This window comes from Melospiza melodia, chromosome 23 (genome assembly GCF_035770615.1).
Source record: "Melospiza melodia melodia isolate bMelMel2 chromosome 23, bMelMel2.pri, whole genome shotgun sequence".
NCBI classification, from domain to species: Eukaryota; Metazoa; Chordata; class Aves; order Passeriformes; family Passerellidae; genus Melospiza; species Melospiza melodia.
The window spans coordinates 875,192-899,463 of NC_086216.1; the positions used below are offsets into that span (position 1 = coordinate 875,192).

The window sequence follows — 24,272 nt, forward strand, 5'->3', positions numbered from 1 at the left end:
ACGTCTTGGCCTTCATTAGAAGGAGACCATTCCGCACATGTCTTTAGGAGACAACTCCTCCTGTGCCTGGCTGTAATAAACACACCACCTCCTACCTTTAACTGTGGGGAGTTCTATTCCACACCTCATTTGCTGACCGCGGCAGGAACGCTTCCCTGCTCCAGCAAGAACATCCGGGCTCTGGACGTCTCTGGGCGCTGCCAGGACATTCCTTTCCTGGAGGCACCTCCGCTCTCGGCTGCTCCTCGTGGGGGACAGACAAGACTGCTGGCACTGTGGAGAAAGGAACGTTTAACTCTGTATAAAGTAACCCGTAAGGCGTATGCAGGGGAAGGGCTGTTCACAAGTCACACAGAGATGTCCTGTGCACAAACTACGCCTGTGCAGTTTGGGCTTGGGTCTGGCTGATGGCAGAAAGGATTTGCTGTGTCAATAAGGACCTGCTAGGAATTCCGGGGGTGAATTGAGCAAATCCTGTTTTATTGCTGCTGTTTTTCCTGTGTGTTGTAATTGTGGTTGTATTTTCAGTGTGTGAATGTTTGAGGAAGATGATGTGGGTGGATGCCGATGTGGTGTATGGTGTGTGTTGTGTTGAGAAGAGTGAGCTCTCTGTCCCCTCATAAAGAGATATTCCCTTCCCGGTGAGCCTGTGTGTGTGGACTTTCTAGTTGCAGGGGTTGGTGCTCCCTGTGACACCTGGTGCTTGGGTATACAGGGGGGTTGAGTGGTTTTTCTCCCACACTGTGGTCATTTGGGACTGCACGGTTGTGTTTGGGGAGATTTCAGGATTTTGTTTGCAACAAGTGCAGCAATTTATGCAGAAAACTACAGTGTGGTGATTTATTATGCTGAACTATGGCAGTTCCTTTCTACTGCCCCCCTCTCCGAGCATTTACAGTCTCCTGCCACGAGGAGGACACTCTCTTGCCTCCCCTGGACATCCTCTTTCCTTTCCTGGACACTCCCTTTCTCTCCTGGAGCTGTTCTCTATTAAAGCTGTGGGACTTTGGTCCCGGGAAGAGAGAGTGCCTCTCGTCTTTTGCTTTTGTCCTTGTCAGTGTCACTGGGCCCAGAGCTCGCCAAACTGATCCCCCACAAGATGAAAACTGACAAATGGTCCCATATACACAGCTCAAAAATTGGCCACATTTCTGATGGACTTGAGTGTTCGCCACATTTTTGGAATTCCCTATTCCTACACAGGTCAGGCAATTGTTGAAAGGACGCACCACACTCTAAAACCATTCTACAACAAGAAAATGGGGAGTGGCCCAAGCAACACCCCACATGAGGTTGAGCAAAGCTTTATATGTCTTTATGTTTTTAATAGCTCATTTGCAGGAACTAATCCTCCAATTTTTAGGCACTTTTCAAACAGCACACAGGAAAAATTGAAAGAAAATCCTTCAGTTCTGATCAGGAACCTTGAGTTAGGACAAACTGAAGGACCATTTCCACTAATCACTTGGGGCAAAGGGTATGCTTGTATTTGCACAGGTGCCGGACCTAAGTGGGTCCCCGTGAAGGATGTGAAACCGTCTCATACACAAGAGCACACCGACAATTCCACCAGCAGGGAAATGAGCACGCAGACGTGAGCCGCACGGAGAAGCTACGGTGCATGCCAGACGTTCCCCGTTCAACCTGTGAAAGCTACAATTCTGGAGTTTGATGTTGATTTTTGGACTGGGAAAATGGTTTGTATCATAGAGCTCTTTCAGCAAAAGCGTGGTGTCCATTGTGTTCCAAAGAATTCCAAGATATCCAAATCTGTAAAAATTGAAGGTTAGAGGGACAGTTTAGTGCCCTATAGTTGGCCAGTCCCTGAACAAGCGCTAAAAGATTTGCTTGAGAACTGAAATAGATGGGGAAGCTTTTGCCAAAAAACAGCTGAACAGGAACATGGAGCTTGATCAAATGATATACTGGCACTTGTTGGTTTTGCTTGCTTGCTTTTGCATGCATATGTGCCTGTAGATCAACCAAAAATGAATGTTTGCCTTGCTTTAGCCAAGTCAGCAGGCTCAGACACCATGTGTTTGACCCATTTCAGCCCAGACAAATCATTTGCAACCCGTCTGGTCGGTGTGCCTGTGCCAGCCAAGGAGCAGCCAATACCCAATCGTGACAAATATTGGTGTGAGGCTGCCAACGAGACCAATCCCATAACCAGCTGACATCACTGGGCCCCTGATCTTCTTAAAGCACCTTCTGAACCTCAAGAATTAGGATTCTTGGTTCATTGCTGATGGAATTTTGTGCTGAGTTTCAGAACCAGGGAGATCCACAGTTGAATGTTACTCCCCATCATCCTGAGGACAGATACTCCAGTTTGTGGTGCAATTGTACTACCCCAGTGCTCCCTTAGGATGAAACTGCTGACCAGTAGATGACCTAGATGAGTCCCCACATCAATTAGCAACAGAATATTGGCTCATTTGTGGAGATAGAGCCTGGCAGGACATTCCCTCAAAAATTAAAGGTGGCCCATGTAGCATCAGACAACTCACTGTGATAGCACCTATCGTTAAAAAAGCCATCAAGAGAAAACACAGAGAAAAAAGATTTGCCCATCATTATAAAGAAAACTGTAATAGCAATTTCAGACCCTAGGGCCCTGCAAAATGAGGTACATTGAATTTATTTCTACATTAACTTGCCTTGGGTGAGGCATTCAAACCATTACACCCATTGGGGTGTTGGCTGAAGAAAGAAGACAGTGCTACTTCCATTGCAATTAGTGACATGAGGACTGATGTTAGTGCTGTCAGACATGCAACCTTACAGAACAGAGCAGCAATTGATTTCCTTAGCAGCCATTCCATGTGTTCAGTGTCACCCCCATGTTCAACACTGTCACTGTCAGCTTTGACAGCTTTTGGACTGTGATTGAGAAGTCAATCTTTTCTGACTGTTGAAGGGCTTTGGGGCCCAGAGTTCTTGTTAGGAACAAGGGATTAAGTGTGTGAGCCATGGAGTTGTTGGAGCAGGTGTTTTGTCTAAGTGGTGAGAAGGGTTTCTTCCTTTCTGTTTCACTTTCAAGGGGAATATTAATGTTGCCCCTGAGTCCTCGGGAGGGGAGCCTGTGGACAGAGCTGCAGCAGAGGGAGCTTTGCCTGGCACCGAGAGCTGTGGGAACCATCCCCAGGAGCCCCAGGAGCCTGGTAAGGACAGAGCCCCCACTGGTTTAGAGAGGTGTGAGATGGCTGCTCTGAGCCTGCCTCTGGCAGGGAGGGAGATGAGAAGGGTTGAGTTCCTGTCTGCAGCCTTGGTGCTTCCTGGTGCCTTGAGTTCAAATCCTGCACTGGCACAGCCTGCCTGAGCCCTGCCCTCCACGCTTCTCCAGAGGCTCTGACACTGAGTCCTCTGAGGGAATCCACAAAATTAGAGAGTTTTGGGAAAGCTGCAAAAGGCAGGTCTCAGATACAGCAGAACTGTGATTAGAGCCAAGCAGCAGCCGTGAGATAGGTCAGCAGAAAAATTATTTAAACTGCAGAAAAGCAAGGACAAATAGAACAATGGTCTGTGTATTAACGCTGGTCTAGAATAAATCTCCAAGCTACAGAAAAGTTGATCTAGCAAGATATTGGGAAGGTTGAAGCTTAATAATGGAGCTCAGTGCATTGTGCATTTTAAGGCTTACTGGTAGGTATTGTCTTCAAAATAAACAAGCACTGTTTGAACCAAAGGTACCTGTGCTTTTAGTGATTGGATAGAACTACTGTCAATATGCTTTTGCTTTTTGTGATTGGTCAAAAAACTTTTAAAGTAAGTTTTAACATTAAGTTCTTTGTCTGCTGCCTGGGATGTGAGCTGCTGGCAGCTTCCCATTGTCATAACCACGTAATGAGAGTGATGCTGGAAAACAAACAGCTCGAGGCGCGTTCCTCAGCAGCCCCGGCCCGCTCGTGATTTCTACATAGCCCCTGCCAGCGTCAAATGGCACGGCTTGATCTGCAGGGCAGACAGTCCTAAACATCTGCAATATCCTATCAGAGTCATAGTTTGGCTTCATTCAAAGAAAGAGGAGAGTGCACCTAACACTGACCACTTGTTAGGCAATATCTTCCACCTTGCCCTTGTACCCCTACAGAGAGGCTGCCTGCAAAATGCCCAGAACACCCTCCAAATCTGCAGCAAGGACAGGAAAAGCAGGCAGAGGATCTTTCTGTTTTCAAGGTCCTCCTTCCTAGGCAACTTGACCCTTTCTACCTGATTCTCACTTGAGATCTACCCATGATAGAGCATTGCAGGAAAACACTTTAAAGGGTCATTAACCAGAGCCTGCTTGGAAAGCAAGGGTAGAAACTCTTTCCCTCCCTGATGGGATGCGGGCTGGCAACTGCTGCTCTGAAGATGTGCAGCTGCTCCTCTCTGGAGAGGCCATGGAAGGGCTGTGATGGTCTGTGGGAACCAGAGGAATGATGAGCTCAGGTTGGCATTTGAGCTTCATGGGAACAAGCAGAATGAAGAGCTCACAGTGGAGATGAAATTTGCCTGTGCCTGGCTCCTCCAAGGAAACCCCAAGAAGTCCAGATGAAGCAAACACCTTCTCCCAAGAAGCTAGGAAACCTCAGAGTCCTGAGCACCTGCACTTAGCCTGGAAAGGCCAGGAGGCAGCTCTCAATCCTCAGGTGAGGCAGCACTGAGGTCCTGGTATGAGAGTGCTGTGTAGCAGTGTTGTCCAGAGCCACTGCCAGCAAGTTCTGGGAGCTCCAGTCTATGAGATTCAGTTCCACAATTTGAAAGAGCAATGCAGGTCACACCATGCTTGGCTAGAGAGCCCTGCCCTTCACCCGTGCTGCTGCAGCAGGTGTGGGTGCACATGTGCACACACACACGTGCAGGTGAGGGGCAGCCTTCTGAGTGCCACTATGCCCAGCTGCTGGGGCCAGGTACCCTGCTCCAAGGCATCTACACTGTGCCCTAGACCACTGTCCTGCTAAGGCCACACAGGGACACTCCAGAAGGGGTCTGTGCTAGCCTGGCTACACCAAATAATACAGATAGCCCAGTTACACTGTCCTAGGAACAGCAATCCAGTGCAGAATGTTCTGGATGCCCAGCACTCAACCCTGTAGCCTACTTACAGTAGTCGTTGAACATCTCTGGTGCATCCAAGACCCCTTCTGGCTTTGAGGGAGTATTTCTGCTATTCTTCCTGCTGGATCCAGGTGCCATTTTCTGACTGTAGAGCACTTTCAGGTTATTCTGACAGCCTGTGTGCAGGGGAACAGGTTTGTTAACCTGAGTTAGTTTCCTCCCAGCTGAGTGCTGCTCACCCAACTAGGAATCCCTTGGAGTGAAAATAAAGTCCTAAGAGAAACACTCACAAGCCTGCAGTGCACTAAAATCACTGGCAGTATGAACTGCTGAACAGGGGTGAGCTACAATTTCCTCATTCATGGAAACAAATTTGACAAACACTTGGGTTTTTGAATCCCATTATATTTAGTTGCAGTTTAAGCTAGAAAGTGCACAGCAGAGGGTTTGATGCTCTTACAGACTTCATGAAGGTTTGGAATCTGCAGTATAGGTGAAAGGTCACCGACATCTTTTCATAAAAATCCTTTCTTTAGGATTTTTCCCCCTTCTGAGAAGCTGTGGCCTCAGCAACAAAAGGTAAACAATGGTTTGCTGCTGGGGAATGCAACAGGTGGATGTGTGATTGGTCTCAGGTGGATGTTTGGATTTACTGACCACTCAAGGCAGAGCTAGGTCTTGCTCTCTGCTGAGACACAGCCCTTTGTTTATTCATTCTTTCTCTATTCTTAGCTTAGCTAGCTTCTGAGAACTTTCCTTCTATTTCTTTTAGTATAGTAATAATGTAATATCTATCATAAAATAATCAATCCAGCCTTCTGAACATGAGGTCAAGATTCTCATCTCTCTCTCCACCCTGAAGACCCTTGCAAGCCCTGTAACAGGTGACCAACTGGCAGTCATAGCAACTCTCCTAAATAAATTCACTGTAACTGTTATGCCCTCCCTCGACCTCAGGAGCCTTAAGAAAGGAGACTCCAGCCTGTACAGCTCTCAGAAACCAGTTGATTTCTCCTGTGACCACACACAGAGCCTCTGTGTTGCTGTTCCCCTGATCTGAACTCTCCTGCTGATTCAGCTCACACAGAGCCTGTATCACACCTTCTGGAGCATTCTGTGGTTTTCCTCTGAGGTGGAGGATTTTTGCCTCTTCTACATCAAAACATTTCAGATTCACTGCCCAGGCTTTCTGTTGCTCCTACAGAGACAAATCACCCTCAGTGCAATGCATTTAAAACAATTCCCACACTGCAATTTAAATAGACACCTAAGTCCCCTTCTCTTAGAATCTGAAGATGTTTGCCTGTGCTGCAAGGGTCAGTCACACAGAGGCAGGTCAAAGCAGTTTTTCCTCAGACTGTCATACATCGTCCTGCTCACATTTTCACACAATGGCAAATTCAGTGTCATTGCCAGTGGGAAAAGCCACAGCCACAAAACGACCAAATGCTTCACAAACATATTTCAGAAGACAGTGTAAAACATTCCAGAAGTGTTCCCTGTGGAGACATTGTCCTAGAATAGCTACCACCAGCAGTTTCACTTTGCATAGGCTCAACAGCTTTGTGTTTGTGTTGCCTGCTACATTTTAAAGCCTCATTAGTCAAAAGCTAAATTTTGCTACCAGAAGCAGCATAGGCTTCGAGTGCATGGCAGTCTCTACAGCTTCAGTCTCATCCTAGGCTCCTGAAGCCCAGAGCTGCAAGTAGTGATGGCTGGGACTTATCAGTCCCGTCTGCCCACTTGATAGAACCTATTGTTCACTGCTCTGTAAAGGGGCAGGAAGGAGTAGCGGTTGTTGAAGCAATTGTAACTCAGCAACATGCTCACCTTCTTGGTAGGGGAATCCTCAGCAGGGTCATTCTCTTTGGTTAGGAGGAAATTTGCCATCTCCATCTGCATGGTGCTGCGTTTGGGAATGTAGCGATCTCCCCCGGCCTTTGTGGGGTAGCTTGGAATTTTGGATCCAGATTTACCTGCATTCAAATATGAAAATATTGTCTTACAGCTATTTAACAGCCTGTATTAGAGCTTTCACGGGAGCAAACCCAACACTCTTCCACATCACACCCACCAGACAAGTAGGACTCTGAGGTCTCATGCCACACAGTCACAACTAACTTATATTTTCCTCCCTGCCACCAAGTTGGTTAGGGACAGTGCGGTGCAACTCCTTGGGTCTAGTGCAGCAATTCCAGAGTCCAGAGATAAGGGGAAGATACAAAAACGCTCACAGGATGTAAAGCTGTCAGCTGACAGTCCTGCCCACACTCGTCCTAGCCTCACGCTGCGGGCCGGGCAGCACCTCCAGCAGGCAGGGCAGGACGGTCTCCTCCGGCGGCTGCTTGTCGAAGGCATGGCCTGGGGCGACATGGAGTGGACGGGGTAGGGGCTGCCCTTCGAGCTGCCCCCGGGAGCAGCTGAGTCGCCCTGCCCACCCACTGGCCTGGCCGTGCTTGCTGCTTTCCTGGAGGAAGCTGCCCAGAGCACGGTGCAGCTCAGGAATGAGCGGCCGGAGTTTTGGCTTCATGTTGCTGGGTACGCAGGAAGGGGCATCGAATTTACCCTCAGACTTCAGGTGCCCTAATGCCCCATGCAAGGTGCCCAGGCTTGGTGCTGGACCCCCCCGCCTGCCCCCGGCACTGCCCTTACCTGTAGAGGGAGGGGAAGGTGCAGCGCAGCCCCAGGAGCACTGCTGAGAAGAGCAGCGGCACCACCGTAACACTGGGGATGAGCCAGCCTGCATCGGAGTAGGAATGCCGGAACTGTAGCCTTTCCCAGAGCCACCATCTCTGAGCCCCTCGCAGCCCCCTGCCCCGTGCCCCCCTCCCCATTTCCAGCACTGTCCGCCTCTTGCCCTCAGCCGTGAGGCTCCTGCGGCCGCAGCCTCCAGCCCTGCCCCTTACCCGCATCGGCCACGGCATCAACCACAACGGGTTTGGGCCCGGCGCTCCAGCTGCCCGGGTACCACGGCCCGCTGGGCCGGGCCCGCACCTGCGCGGGGTAGCGGGAGCCTGGCCGCAGGTCCAGGACCTCTTTCCTCGCTGCTCGCGGAACCTGCAGGAGCTGCGGGGCAGAGCCGAGCTGGAGGCATGGCTGCTGTGGGCTGGCACCAAGGGGCGGGTCCCGCTTGGCCCGACCCCGCGCCTGCCGTGTGTCAGCAGCGGAGGGGGGCAGCGCTGCTCGGGGTTCCCTGGGCAGGCCTTGCCTTCCATTCATGGCTGTTCTCCATGGCGTAGCCGAGCTGGTAGTCCAGCTGCTCTGCAGGCAGCTCCAGGGGCGGCAGCTACTGCAAGCTCAGCCGGCCCTGCGACGCTGTTGCCTGCACAAGCTGTGGGGCATCTGTGAGCACTGCTGGTGTTGGGGATAGGCATTCGTCGCTCCTGTGAAACGGGACACTGTGTCCCCTGTGAGCCAAGCAGGGGCTGCGATGGCACTGGGACTCACCAGCCTGGTGCAGCCAAAAGGGCTCCTTGAAGTAGCTGAGTGTGGGCAGCATGTGGGTCCTGGTGACATTCACCAGGACAGAGATGGCACTGCCAGCCTTGGGCTGGAAGGTGCAGGCATAGGTGCCCTGTGCCCCCCTGCTTACCTCCTCGCACTGTTGCCATGCATCTTCCCTGTGGGAGGAGTGGGGAGCCAATCTGTCTCACCAAAGCATACCCACAGCCAGCATTCCTCCTGCTCTTCCCCAGGAAAGCTACTGCTGCTTGTAGTTGGAGGTGCTATGCGGTGAGGGGGTATGAGATTGGTGGTGGAAGGGCAGGACAGAGCAGGGCATGGGCAAGGGGCCCAGTGTGGGATATTGGGACACAGCAGGACCAGTGGTCTCTGGGATGTGCCTGCATGGGTGCCACCTGCCTGCCATGCCCCTTACCTTGTGCCAGCCCCGCTCGGAGGTGGCCGGTAGAGGAGCTGGTGGGAGCTGTGGGGCTCTGCAGGGTCCCAGCTCCACTCGCAGCGCACGTGCCGCAGGTAAGGGGTTCTGCAGCACAGCCCGATGTCTCCTGGGCAGGGAGAGCCAGGACAGGGAGGGGGCTGCTTCCCCTTGGCCCCCCAAAACTTGGGAGTCACACCTTGCTACAACAGGACCCCCACCCCTGCAGCCCCAGGCGTGGGTGCCTCCCTGCTGCTGCTGCCAGCACCCTGCAGAGGGGATGGCTGCTCACCGGAGGAGTGGGGGGTCTCTGCAGCCAGAGCCTGTGCCCAGGGCCCCCAGACGTCGTCCATGGAGGTACCGTCGGGCTTGCTGCACAGCTGGATGTGGTGCCTCACCCCTGGCTCCAGGCCCCGCAGCACCACCCAAGTGTTGGCCTGGACCAGCCTCTGCAGGAGAGGGGCCAAGCTGAGGAGCAACTGCAGGCTCCAAACGCCCCTGCCCATCCCTGACACCTCTATGTACCTGTCCCAGTGCTGCTCATTTCAGAGGGTGCTGCCTTGGTGGAGAGAAAAATCAATCTTCTGCCTTTCAGGGAGCTGAACCAGAAGGGACTCTTCACCATCCAACACCTGGCTGGGTCCCATTCAGAGGTCCTGCTTTGAAGCCTCCGTCAGGTTTGCTTGGCAGTTACCAGCGAGGTGAGAACATTGTTCTGAATTGTCCCTTATACTTCATACACAGTGTGTAGAGTAGGTATGTGCTTGTTCATCTCCATGTGTGCTCAGGGTCTGCCTTCATTTCTGGTTTTAGACCTGAGATTTCTAATTTCTGTCAGCTATCTGTAGGATCTGTGGGCACATGCAGCTGTATTTACTGCCAGGTCGGGGATCTGACACTCATCTTTGAGTGCAAATGCAGAAACTGAGATGCTACTGATGTTATTTCCCAGAGTTCCAGTCTCTGCCCAAGCTGTAATTCAACACTGCAAATTATTCTGTAGACCTGAGCCTGTGTTTTCTGTTTCCTGGCTGAGTGCTTCAACTGCTGGTGTTGCTTTTTGGAACAGGAGCACCTGACTCTTTTATCTTTATGACTTGTGCCTTGATGATTTGAAAGCAGCCCTTGCTTTAATTTTCTAGTAAAAGGGCCTAAAATGAAAGCTGTGGACATTTTAGAAGTGTTAAGTAGAACACTGAATGAAATTTTTATTTTAGGCCCACAGTGAGCAGGTCTGAGGCCAGAAATTGGTGCCAGAGTAAGTGCCTTTCTGTGCTTGTGCTCTCCAGCTCTTCCTGTACTTGTATGTTCCCCTGGACACAGTGGGATGTGTTGTCATTTCCTGGGACTTCTGCTGAAGGCAACTGGTTTTCTTTTCAAGGTGATTCTTATGTTTCCCCTCATGGCTTCCCCAGGTGACCAACCTCCATTCCAAGGTGTCCTGCTCTGCCATTGTCACTCTGGGAGAGCTCTCTGTGACCTTGAAGAAGGACATGGACTCTGAGGTGGATGAGGGTGCTCGGGTCCTTCTCCAGAAGGTGTACAGCTCTCCAGAATTTGTTCAGAAAGCAGCCAGTCATACCCTGGGGATCCTGGTGGAGAATGTGACTCCTGCAGGAGCAATGACTGCTCTCATGGACATGGGAGTCAAGTAGGTTCTTCTTCTTTTAGTGATATTCTTCACCTTTGTGTGTGTGGGAGGGAGAAGGGATGAGACAGAGAATGGGAATGGTTGGAGGGAAGGGTCCTGTATCCTGCATCTTCTGGGAACTCAGTGACTTGATTCTCCAACCAACCTCACTTGTGTCCTCTCGTCACCTATTTCTGCCCTCCTGCAGCCCATCAGTTCTCAGAATCACAGAAGTGTAGAATATGGGGAGCTGGAAGGGGCCCATCAGGACCATGGAGTGCAGCTCCTGGCCTTGCCCAGAACAGCCCAAGGGTCACACCAAGTGCCTGAGATTGCTGTCCAAATGCTCCTTCAGCCCTGTCAGGCTTGGTGCTGTGACCACTGCCCTGGGGAGCCTGTTCCAGTGCCCAGCCACCCTCTGGGTGAAAAACCCTTTTTCCTGATATCCAAACTAAAGCTCCTCTGACTCAGCTTCCTGCTGCTTCCTGCAGTTCTCCCAGTCTGTCAGATTTTCCTAGATGTGGTGACTGATGTGGAAGGGAAAGTGCCTGCAAAGGCCAAGGATAGAGCCTTGTGCTTTTGTGGGCAGAGGGGCAATTGCAATTGCAGCTGTGAGCAGTGTTTGGTATTTCAAAGTGCTAACCACAGAGGCCCTGGGAAAACCATGTCTCCTCATGATGCCACTGACTTGGGAAATGAGGAGGGTGCTTGCTGGGGCGTGGAGCACATGGGGGACAATCTGCTGGGTGTGGCACAGCCTGCACAGCAGGTGCAGCTCCTGCCAAAGGAGTCTTGTATGACTGTCCTGGCCTTAGAGCTCTACTTTCTATGGAAACTGATGTTTCATGTTAGCCTTGAGAAGATGAATCACTTTACAGGCACCTCCACAGGCTGACAGCCATGGGACAGTTGCAGCAAATGCTGCCTTAAATGTTGGTGCTGGGCCTGATAGTTCCCAAGAGACACTCTCTAGAACAGGACAGCCTGGCTAAACTGCCTGCCACCCTTTCCTCAGCTTTGCAATAGGGTAAAACATTCAGATGGATCCATTCCTAAGCCCCACAGAAGAAACAGGCTGCATTGTTGGATATTCTGCAACTTCACAGCCCACCACGTGTTTTCACTGCATTTGTTGTTTTCCAAAGGTCTGCAGATTTGGGGATAAATGGGTGGAAAGAGCCTCAGTCCTGCTGTAGCTCTGTGTACTTGGTGCCCTCTCATGGGTCAGCATCAATTGTCCTTAATTTCTAAATTATTCATATGTCATCTATTTCTTTAATCTTCCTCTGAGTAAATACTGTGAAAGAAACTGAGTATCAGACAGTGCAGGGAGACTGAATTCCTCCCTCTCCCGTGCCGGCAGGCCTAGTGTGCAATGCTGCCTTTGTGTTTAGCTGGGGACAGAGCCTTGTGCAGGTGTCTGAAGGTGCAGGGAGAGCCCAGGCTCCTTCCCCCAGCAAGGGCAGGGAGCGGCTCTGGCCAAGGCCGGCGCTGCCGCTGCTCCTTGTCCCTGTGCCCAGGGTTTGCTCTCTCCTCCCCAGCAGCCGCCCCGCCCCGGGGCGCGAGTGTGCGGCCCAACTCCTCCTGTCCCTGGTGGAGAGAATTGGAGTCACCCAGCTCGCAGGCACCCCCAGGGCTGAGAGGCTGCCACACGTGGCAGGGAAGCTTGCTCAGGACTGCCACAAGGACACAAGTAATGATCTTCATTTCACCTCCCAAAACAGGAAAACCGCTTTGTGTCTGGCTGTAAAGGTGAAACCACACAAGAGTGGAAACTAAAGGGAATATGAAGTTTCCTCACGGTGTGAATAAGGGTCATAGAACCATGGAATATGCTGAGTTGGAAGGGCCCATCAGGGTCATCGAGTCCATCTCCTGGCCATGTGCAGTGACCCCAAGTGTCACTCCATGGGCTTGAGAGCATTGTCCAAACTCTTCTTGAGCTCTGTCAATCTTGGCACTGTGACCACTGCTCTGGGCTGCCTGGGCAAATGGCTGTACTGGGAAACCTGAGGCTGGCCAGCAAAAAGGAGCATTGCCACCTTTTTCCTGTGGCTTGAAGGATTCTTTACTGAGATCAAAAGAGCTCAAATCAGCCAGTCCAACACTTTTGTTTGGCCTTCGGTGCACAACACAAAGCCAAAGTGTTGGCTAATGTTCATCACTGAAGGACCCCAACATCCATTCTTCATTAACTTCAGACTTTCTAGAAATATTTCAGGGGTCTTTAGCCAAAATATTCAGTCTTTCTAAACCTGTTCTGCAGATTTCTAGAATGCTGTCATCTGTGGCTCAGTGAGTTCCAAACTTCTTCTTGAAGAAAACTGTGGTTTCCTACTGGCAAAATCAACCCAAATCACCAAAATCCCCTTCCTTTGGTAAAGAAATTCCCATGAATAGCTGCCAAGAACACCAGAGCAACTAGGTGCCCTTGTGCATACCCATAGTATAGAATAATCAATAGGATGCATGAGGTGTTTTGTCCTGGCTTCCCTGCCAGGTAAAGACAGGCAAATTATTGTGCAATGGCAGCAAGACACTGCTAATAGTCTCTGACAACAAAGCAGATGTGTTTTGCTTGCTCCCTGGGATCCTTTGATGCCACAGAAGCACACCCCCAGTTTCAGAGTGAAATGGTATTTTTCTGTGGCCCCACATTCGCCTCTTGCCTCTTGTGTTCAGCTGACAGCACTGTGCAGTGTCAAGTGAGGTAAATCTCCCTCTTTGCTGAGTAGGCAATGCCTTCTTATGCAGGGATTGCACCTGATGAGTTTAACGTATCAGTCTCTTCTGGTAACGCTCTTCCTGTGTTTGTTCACTTTTGTTTTGTTTCCTTCCTTCCTTCGTTCCTTCCTTAGGCATTATGGACAGGAGATGGTGAAGATGTTGCTCAATCATCAACAATTTAAAACAGTTTTGGAACAATCTCTTTCCCCCCGTGACCTGGAAGATATTCTGACAAGTATTAAGAAGAAAATAAGTGCTTGGCAGGAGAAATGTCTCCTTTGTGCAAGTATTGCCACTGCTAATATGAGATCAAACATACCCAATCTGTCTTTAGCTCATTCCTCTTCTGCTGAATCATTTTGCTCCTGGGAATGAGATGTTAATCCTGAGCCTGTTCATCTGCAGATCACAAAGGAACTGATATTACAAGGGAAAAGTGGGGTTTTGAATATTTTCAATATTGGTCACAAAGAGGAAAGGGAAAGAGGAGAAAATGGATTTACATTTAAGCGTAAGCCCCCACCATGCTCTCCCTACCCTGCCCCCTGTAAAGCAATTAAGTGAGAACTGTGCTTCTGAAGATAATAGAGTCTTTGCAAAGGACACTGGAAGTAGTAGTGCCAAGAAAATTCCCAAATTTACAAAAGATGTCCAAGTCAATCCTAGTTACTACAATGACTGTCTGTCTTTTGGGAATACTGCCCTGCTGTCCAGCCATGTGGGGCTGGAAGAAGCTTGGTGAATTCAGCAGCATCCAGTGGAAAATCCTTTGTTTGCTTGAGGGAGGATTTTATATTTTGTTATCAACATTATAGAAGGGAGCCTGCCTTTGTGCAGGCACAGGGAGAGTGAGTGTTGAACCAAATTGACTTCCAACACAATGGGCCAACCCCCAAAAGAGTCCAATTTATTCTGTTGATTCCTTCACAAACACTCGTTGTCTGCCAGTTTGCATTATTCCCATTTATGATCAAGACTAAGGAATTTTGGATTTTAGACTGCTGTTCAGTCTGGTAGCACCCATAACCTGCCTTGGGCTATTGAAAACAAAGAGTTGGCATCACTGAATCTCTGGTCTGTTTCCATCTGTAAGTTAGGAAATGTTTCCCTAAGCCTTGGTAGCAGTGATCCTGGCTCTAACTTATGTTTTCAACAGGGAATTTCCTGTTTTATACTCTAAAGATTGATGGGGTTTCTCTGTGTCTTTGTAGGGGATGGAAAACCAGAAGGCTGAAGGCCCATCTGTCAAGGAGCCGGTGAAGGAGAGGAACGATGGCTCAGAGGAGCCCCAGGCCACATTGTCTGCTGGCAAACGGTGCTGAGCACTTTTGTCAGATGTGACAAAGCACATGACAAGCTTTACATGCCTCTTCCTCAGGAAAAACTGCCTGGCAGAGATGACCAATGCCACAGATTGTTTCCTTTCCCTACTCTAGGATATGCTCTAGGATAAAAAATGTCTACTTGTGCATTGTGCTGAACACAACTTCTCTGGAGGGGTGTCCACAAAAACGGAGAGACAAACAGACACCCATTGGTGGCAGCTCAGACGATCCAGTGCAGTGGCAAGGGCAGTGTTGTGGAGGCTGGGAGAGAGCCAAGTTTCTGCTACCTGACTCGGGACAAGTAAATTCAAACAATGTTGTAATCATATTGTTGTATATCATATTGCCAGAGTCTCATACCTTCTTAGTGGTTTTCTCACAGCAGTTCTTCACAGCAGTGTCATTGTTGCTTCTCAACCAGGGCTCCTCTGCAGCCCTCCCTGAATGCCTCACCCCCTTTTATCCCAGCTACCTCCATGGGCCAAAGCTGCTGCCCAATTAAGGACATCACAGCTGCAGCCCATTTACAATAACTAGAATCAGGGCAGGGTCACTTATACAATACAGAGATCTTTTACTGCCATACATATATTTACTCAGGCCCCTATAAAACAGGGCTTTTTTTTTTTCACCTGAATGGAGTCTTTTTCAGATGGGTGTTTTGATGAGAAATCTCAATCTGGAAGCAAGACACCATTCCACAAAGATGCAGTTCTCATCTGTGAGGTTTGGCCTGGCTGAATCATGATTTTCTTTCCCTCAAACAGTACCAAGTTTGAGTAGTAAGTAGCAAGGCAATTCCTGAACTACTTCAGTCAACAGATGTCTCAATGTGGACTTTTTGCCTTGATATTCCTGTCCTGCAAGTAATTTGCTTGATGGACAGCATGTTTGGTTTATTTCCTCCTGTACTGCAATCAGCATTTAAGACAGGGATTTGCTCCTTGCTGTCTCCTCATGGCAGCTGCAGAGCTGCTTGTACCTGTTCTCCTCTGATAGCAGAGGGGATTTATTGAGCTCTGTCCTGCTCAGCAGTGGCAGGAAAGTGACCACATGCCTCAGTAGCACAGCTGGCATCTTCCTGTGCTCATGGAAGAGACAGGTTGATCAGGAGAATTGTTCCCAGTGGGGTTGTTAAGCTGTGCATCTGATCTCCAGGGAAGCAAATGAAATGTGAGCGTATTTCTGGGATGTCTGGCTTCTGTTTTTATCTCTGTTACTGATTTTCTGAGTCTTGCAAATATGGCCCTGTTTATCTGTTCAGATGCATCTGAGCTACTTTTCCAGATTGTCATGCCTGGTTGCAGAGACACTTCTCCAGAGTGATGAGTTTCCTTATTCTAAGACACACACGTCCCATATGAGGAGGCATTTAAACTTGGCAGTAGTGTCTCTCTTTCTCCACAAAGCAAAGTGACCTGTGTGCCCTGGCAGCCATCTGAAGATAGATCAGATGCATCTCATCCTTGGTTTTCCTGAGTGAGCAGTGGTGAGAATGTCACTTGCAGATTGTCAGCCATACTGATTGTCATGAGGTCCACATTGTTCTTCAGAGCCTCATGATTTTCCAGCTTGAAATCACATGATTAGGAAAGCTGCTCAAGATGTTTTGCTCACAATTAACTGCAGGTATTGTCTGTGGCTGCAGCTGTCTCCATAGAGAGCAGCAGGCACAACTTTCCCAGGCATTTTTCTGGGGAAGGCTGTGAGAAGACCAGAGAAAAGAATGAGAAACAATTCTGATCTTCACTTGCTGCACTTGTTGTTGTGAACATGTGGATTGTGTTATGGAGATTTGTTTACCAAAGGGTAATTTCTTAATTGGTCACTGGTGATGGTGTTTTGGATTCAATTGCCCAATCTGGTCTGTCTGTATCAGACTGTCTGTGAGGGCAGTGAGTTTCAGCATAGCAAAGCATAGCAATTGATCAGCCTTCTGGAATCATGGAGTCAATGCTAATTATTTCCACTATGGGGATGCCATGCTATGATAATTATCACCACCATGTCCTCATTAGGTTTTATTTTCCAGGGTGAAATCTCCCTCTGTTGGACACCTCCTACCCCGTGCAAAAGCCCAGGTCACATCACCTCCAGCTGTGGAAGAAACAGAGCTGCTCCAGAAGCTTTACCATCTCCTGGAAGCCAAGGGGTTTCAGGCACGGATGGAAGGAGTGGAACTCCTCCTAGACCTGGGCAAAACCAGCCCCCAGCTCATCTCCACTAACATTGCCCAAGTATGTAAGGTACCTTCACTGCTCCTTTCCTTTAGCTCCTTTCCTCAGCCTGTAGCAGCAAAGTTAATTCAGTGTGTCTTGGCACTCTGTCCTGGCTGTTTGGGACACGCTGGTCCCTCTTACCCAGAAAAAATTTAATTCAGGTCCAGGCTTCAGGACAAGTCATTTCAGTCCAGCTGTATTTGTCTGGCAGGTGCCTATTGATGCTGTTCATCAGATGATGGCAGAATTTTCTGCTGGTGTAACTGCTGCTCTCTCCTACTCCCAGCTGGGTGAAGTGAAGGGAATCCAGCCCCTGAAAGCATGGCAATTGTTCTCTAGACCAAAAATGGGTTTGCACAGGGAAGAGAAGTATCAGGCTGGGTTGGTTTAAACCCAGTTGTTTTATTTAAGTATACTTTTATATACTCCACCGTGTCTTACACAGGTACAGCTCTGGCTACTCATTTCCATCCTTGTTCCTACTCCTCTTGGTAAAGACAGTGCTGTCCCTTCTTGGAGGGTCTTTTTTTCTCTTTGGAAAAGGAGGAAAACAGCTAAGGACTCATCTCTGCCTTCTCCTCCCAGTAGCTGCTTTTTCCCTTTTTCCAGGGAAAGGTGCCTGATAATGTGGCTGTCAAGGGACTGAACCTGCTCTAATGAGAGCTGTACAGCACATTACATTTCACAAGTCCACCTGTCACTTAGAGAAATTGTCTGGATCCTGGAAGAGTTGATCAGGGCCCTGCTGTTCTCCAGACACTGGCTCAGAAATAAATATAAGAAAACTTAGATCTCCTCCAGCCATAGTTTTGGCAAAATCAGAATTGCCCTCAGTACTTGAGGGAACTGTTTAGAAAACCAGGCATTGTAAACATCTGCTTCCATTCAAAGCAAAGGTATTCTTTAGCATTAATAAATGGAATTGATTTAATGATTTATAGATGGAGAGAAATACCATGGGAACCATTCGGTCCCCAGCCAAACCTCCTAAAACAGAAGAAAATCTTTCAACCAGCATGAGGTTGTGCCACCATTCCAGTGAGTGGCCCACAGGAAAACAGTGACATTGTGCAAGCGAGTGCTGACCTGACAGAAAGGATCACTTTCATCTTTGACATTGCTGACTGCTACAGCCGCTCTTCAAACAGGGGCATTTGAATCCAGCTTTCACGTTGCTTGTTCTCTTCACAGATTTTTGATTATTTTGTCCTGAGAATACCTGACAGCCACAAGAAAGTGAAGCAGAGGGCACTGGATGTGCTGGCTGAAATCACAGGAGCCCTGAAAGATGCCTTGAACCCGGTGATCATTGGTTTGGTGGAAGGAATAACAAAGAACCTGAACTCAAAGGATCCCAGGGTTCGTGGGGCAGCTGTGAAAGCACTGGGAGAATCCATTGCTCATTTGGGTAAGGCTGAGCCCTGGCAGGGACTCTCCTCAGCTTCGTCTCTGTCTCTCCTGCACAAGAGAGCGCTGAGTGCCTTGACAGCTGCTCTTGTCTGGGGAACCCTCCAGCTGACACCCACCAGAGGCTGTGCAGGTGCAGTCCTTATGCACCATCCCCAACAGGCTGGAATGGGATCAGCATTTCCCAACAGTCCCAGGAGCCCTTGGCTCTGTGCTGCTTGTCTGAAGAGCAAGTCCTGGGCTACAGCTCTGCTACAGTTCAGGGGCAAAGGGGGTTTGGAGTTTGCTTGGGCCCTGTCTGACTTCCCAAGTGAACAGCTTTGCTGTTGGCATGAAGGGACACTCACCCATCAGAGCTTCTGCAGGGCAGCCACCTGCAAGGCTCTACATTAGAGGCATTAGCTGCCTATTTCCCACTTTTCTTCTTTGTCTTCTATGTTCAAAGGGGAACTTGTGATTCACCAAGTTCATTTGTTTATATCAAACAGGTATAAACCCAGCTGTCAATGATGCCTTGTTCCACGTGTTGTTTTGCGTGGGGCAAGATGGCCACAGCAATTAACTACATAGGCAAGGGCTGCTCTAAATTCCTTTGCCACACAGATTTATGTCAGCTCTGAGAATGCTGCACTGGGGGAATATGCCTGAAAAAAGGAGTGTTGGAGAGGCAGGTCTTCAAGGGGAGCTTCCACTTTCTCCTCCCCAGCTGCTTTGTGAACTCAGGAACTGCCTGACTCAGTGCCTTTCTGTGTCCCAAGTATGGGGCTCTTCCTTTGTGCTCTGGGATGCAAAACCTTTTCACTGCTTCCATGTGACTGAACTCCTGAGGTCCCTGATGTGAAATGTTTTAACACAGCTCCTGCTACAGCAGACAACTTTGGATTTATAAATGTGAAAGGAGAGCTTTTCTTTTGGAACTTAAAACCTTGGCAAGCAGGCTGGAAGGAAAGAAGAAAAGGATTCAAAAATCCACAGAAATGTACTTTATTTTATAAAATGGGGTTGGCCCTGCCCTTTCTCCTATGACCTGAGCAAAGTGAGCAGAAACGTGTGTTTCCCTTGTAGATCAAGTGTCCCTGCTGAAAGAGTTCAGCTACCAATGGAATCACCTGAGTGGCCAAGCCCTGCTGGATGTCACCGAGCGTATCACAGGTTTGGCCTCCCCTTCTGAGCCCAGAGCTCTTCCCAGGGAGCATTTACAGGGAATGCCTGTGAGCAGACAGCAGAGCAGCTCCTCCAAACCAGGAGGTGCTGAGCTTGTCCCTGCTGCCCCATGGCCAAGGCAGGTGGGTTTGGCAGGTTTTCCCTGGCTGCTGCAGGGCTGGGCAGCACCTGAGATGGGGGCGGCGCTCGGCCTGGGGCTGAGCTCTCACTGGGGCATCTCAGAACCACCTCCAGCAAAGGGAGGGCTAAAAATGCCCCAGCTGGCTCCTCTCTGGGGAGCTCAGGGACATCTGTGATCTTTGAGGGGAAATGGTGGCAAATGCTGTTTCAGAGCATCCGTTTATTTTGTCCTCACAGAATTCTTGTTTTTCTCTTGGAAAGTTTTGAGGCTGAACCGTGCAGGGCCTGGGGGTCACAGCTTAGGCCAGAACTCAACAGAGGTACCAGAGGCACGGGTTTAGTGCAAGGCAGCCTCTGGGGCACAGGGACAGGAGCAGAGTGCTGAGGCTCCCTGCCTGTGCTCTCAGAGGGTCCTTGGACTGAGCCTTTCAGGGTGTGCAAACAGTGTCTGCCTGTGTCAGCGCTGCCCAAAATGCTACACATGCAGCTGATAATTGATTCCTCAGAGGAGCTTGCTGTGTCAGCAAGAGCCAAGGAATGGAAAAAGGATAATCTCAATATATAGCAGAGAAGATGATTGATAGCCTTGCTTCAACTGGGGCTAAATCCACTGCTAATTATGCCCATTTCTTTGAATGTAAGGTTTAATATACTTTGTGTCTTCATTAGGAATCTCAAAAGGGCATGTTCTGAGATTGGGAATGTCAAAGGCCCTTTAAAGAGCATTTGAATAAAGTAGATCTCCAGCAATCGGGCATTTAGTTTAGCAGTTCTTTTGATCTCCTTTTCAAATAAAGGAATTAACCATAAATTAGGACTACTTTAGAAAAAGCAGATGTTCTCTCTGAGATTTAGCAGGACCGGACAACTGTTCCTCACGTTCAGTAGTCACCGATGTCTTTAATTGCATTTAAACTGAAATGAATTCCCATTTTAAAATGGGTACCATAACCCTTTTCTGCTTAGCAGAATTGGTTTTGCGTACTTGCAGGAGCTCTTTCAATGTTGATGTCTGCTGGTGGATTAACAGCATAGAGAAAATGAAGTCTCTTCCACCACAGAATATTAAATGGCTTCTAGATAACATTTTGTCTGATCAGAAAATAAGAATGGTCTCCCGAGCATTTCAGGTTTTCATATCTTAGCCAAATCTGCCTGTGGCAAGGAGCCTGTTGGTAGTAAGCTTTTGTCTATGTTTGATACAGTTCAGTTAGGAAAATGGGCAGAGAGATTTCAGAGACAATGTGAGAAAACACTCGTGTTTTGGTTACCTTTCAGTCCCCTGTGTAGCATTTTTCTTTCTCTATGCCCCTATTTGAGTGGACATTATAGGAAAAAATGCCATTAAGATTGAGAGGGGAAATGGCATTAAAATGTGGAGATGCCCAAATGCCAAGGCAATGGGGTCTGGGTAATTCTCTAAGACACCCTGAGGTTTGAAACAGCTATTTGTTGGAAGCCCCAAAAGCATTCTGCCAAAGACACCAGCTGGCCACTGATGTTTCTCATCCAGCTGTCAGGCAGCAGCCATCTCTGGTGGGCTGGAGTTTTGAGGTGTGTTCTAATCCTGCCCTTTGCTGTGTGCCGCTGAGCACAGGGAAGAGCCAGATTAGACATTTGGCACTTGGCATCAAAGTTACAAAAATGGAATCATCCCTTTTATTAGAAATCTCTCCATTTCCTCTCTATGGTGCATTTCCAAATCTTCAGTGTGGGTTTCGACAACTTCTTAATGGAAATCAAAGGCAATTGGACATTTCATTCATTATTCATGCAGAGATTGTGAAATAATTTAGTAAAGGTAGGAAGTCTGCCGCAGGGACAAGGCTCTGGTTGGAGCAATTAGTGCTGAGGGGATGGTGGTTCTGTTTCCAAGATGCTCAGCTGCTTTGCCTGTTCCTGGACCAAGGGGCTCTGGGTGCTATTTTGCTGCTCTTGGCCAGAGAGGCTGGCAAGAAGCAGAAGCAGAGGCAGATCCTTGTTGCAGGGAGGCTGGTGGGTAAGGAGCTGTGTCTCTGTCCCGGCAGTGCTTGTGCAGGGGGTTCATGCCAGGAGCCCTGAAGTCGTCCAGCGCGACGCCCTGCCCGTGCTCTGGTCCTGCCTGGAGAACAAGGCGCTGCCTGTGCGCAGCGCCAACGTCCGCACCGTGGCCACCAAGCTGGCCTCTGCCCTCTGCAAGGTGATGGGCACCCAGCTGAAGGAATGTGCTGCCAGCAAGCCTCCACATGTGCGGGAAAACCTCTCCAAAATGCTGGGCTGGTGAAGGCGAGATGTTCTCCAGAAAGCTGAGGAAGCGCTGAGTTGGACACCTCTGGATTTGCCTTTTGAGCTGTGCCAAAAATGACAGAATGCTAAGGAAGGGTGTGCATCTGCCCTGCTCTCTCCATTGCCCTTCCTAGTCATGGCATGGGGGCCTGGAGCAACTCCAGATTAATGACAAGGTGAAGGCAATCATGGCTCAGCCGCACGCAGAGGTGAGGGGGGAGCTGGGCCACTCTCTGCTGGCAGGAAGGGTCTTGTGGCAGCCCAGAGAGGCTGTGCACATTGCCAGGGAACAGCTGTGCCCTGCACGTGCCCCTGCAATGAGCTGTGCTGCTGCCAGTGCCCCTGGAGCTGTGGGGCTGCTGAGCTGTGGGGCAGGCAGAGGAGCAGGAGGGTGCATGTGCAGCTGAGCCATTCCTGGGGAGCACAGGGCTCTGGGCTCCCTGCTGTCCCAGGGCAGCCCCGAGGCCAGGCTGGGCCTGTGCCAGCTCTGGGCAAGTGGCTCAGGGTTTGCCCTGGCCTGCCTCAGTGTCTGCCAGCAGGAGCATGTTTCCCTGTGCAGCTGTTTACACATCTCCAGGAAATGTGTCCCATGAAATACAGAGCTTCAGATGCTTTAGGTTTGCATGGTGGCCTCTGCTAAACTTTGCCTCTCTGTTAAACTTTGTGTCTCCATTTTGCAGATCTGACTGGTTACAGTCTTACTGAGAAGTTTTGTCTGGACACTTCGGATGTTCCCTCACCCACAAAGTCCTCGCCTCCCCCTCCAGAAGAGCTCTCTTTCCTCCAAGCTCAGGAAGAAGCTGCCGCCTGTATGAAGAGTGTTTGCAGATTAGGATTGATGTGTTAGGCTTCATAGTTACAGCTGTACATATGTTCTGATCTTTAGATACAGTTCTGAATTAATGTGTTTTGATTGTATCTTTAAAATTTGATGACATATTTTTAATTGTATATATTTTATTTTGATGATGAAAAAAAGTAAGTAAATAAATAAAATTTAAATAAACCAAGAGGAGAATGTGAGACCAGCACCTGCTAGCCTAGAGATTATGGGAGTGCAGCTCACTCGGTGTGCCAGTGTCTCACCACATCCTTTCCTCATTGGGCCTCTCCTCTTCCTCTTTGGCCATGCTTTCTTTGTGTCATCTGTGCTGCTCTTTGTTACTTGGCATTACAACGGGGCCACACATGGACATGTTTGGGGGACAATGGCTCCAAAAGATCCTATCTAGTCAAAGGTTTTCTACCTAGGTATGTTCTGTGCTCACCAAAGGCCTGAGCAAAGAAACCAAGAGAAGTGTGCCCAAATCCCAAAGCTTTGCTCCTTTGCAATCTCCCACAGATCTGCCTCACAGGTGTCTTCAATCACAATTCCATAGGTAAGAAGAAGTCATGTATTTCACTGGGAAATGATGCACTGCTTTGGCACATGTATATTTATCAGGGACAGCAGTGCAGCTGTGTTGTTTGCCCCTTGTTTGCAGAAGGATGAGTGCCCTGGGAGGCCAATAACAAATGACAAGGGTTCCTCAAATCTGCACTGCAGCCTGGGTGCCATTCAGCCCAGAGCTAGGGGATCATTTGTTCCCATGGACCAGTGCTTGCCAGTGGAATGAATTCCTGCACAGCTGGAAGAAGCAATTCTGGATTCAGCTCCAGCTCTTGGTGGGCTGCATGATCATTGACAATGCTGCACTTCCAGAAATTATTCTGCAGTTTCCTTTCATAGTCATTTGAAGCTTTTAAACTTCACATTTCAATTTGCTTTGCCTTTGGGCCCAGTGCAAACTGTAACCTTTTGGCAGCAAAGTCCTCATGGTTGCCTGTTGAAAGCGAAGGAAGCCAACCCACCTTGTCGTTGATCAGCGTTGACTTTGATTTATTGATCAATCAGCCACTTTATATAACAGTGTTAATTAACTTCATGCATATTGCAAAATCCAAGCTCACGATAGGTTACAGAGAAAACTCTACCCCTTCCTTTTGTTTAAAATACCTGTGGTTTGTCTATTGAAAACAGGATCAGTGTTCTCAGAGAGCCCAAGGACAGAATGTTTGCCTATTATGGGAAGACTGTCTGAGAATCTTATTGTTTAACAAGTGGTGCTTGAGAGAGCCTAACTATTTATAGAATCAAGCCTGGGAAATGCTTTACAACTACCTTTTACTTTTCCATCAACTGTATACCTTCATGGCCTCTTTCTTTAAGCCATGCTAGAACCAGACTCTCCACAGTTGCCAGCTTCTGATGTTACACAATGTCACCTGGCTGCATGTGTTTGCTTAGCTCTGGGTCTAGTCCCGGCCTAGTAAAGCCCAGGCAGGGAGGCACATTGCAGGGAAAATTGGTCCATGAGCTTATGGGGTTGCCATCAGCAGCAGAGTCAATGTGCCCTTTGGGGATTCCTCTGGAGACAAAATTAGGGACCTACTCCATGCCACAATATTCTCTTAGATCTTTCTAAAATATCCTAGAAAAGGCTGTGAAACTTCAC

The 24,272-nt window shown here is 49.0% G+C and overlaps 1 long non-coding RNA gene across 1 annotated transcript; it reads right to left on the reverse strand.

The window, feature by feature from the left end:
* Window positions 1–207: 207 nt before the first annotated feature.
* On the reverse strand, window positions 208–6,942 carry LOC134428535 (uncharacterized). Its single transcript, XR_010030406.1, has 3 exons — window positions 6,874–6,942; window positions 5,091–5,219; window positions 208–273 (listed from the first exon to the last, which is right to left on the reverse strand). It is a non-coding gene; the product is annotated as an uncharacterized LOC134428535 (long non-coding RNA).
* Between the last annotated feature and the right edge of the window lie 17,330 nt (window positions 6,943–24,272).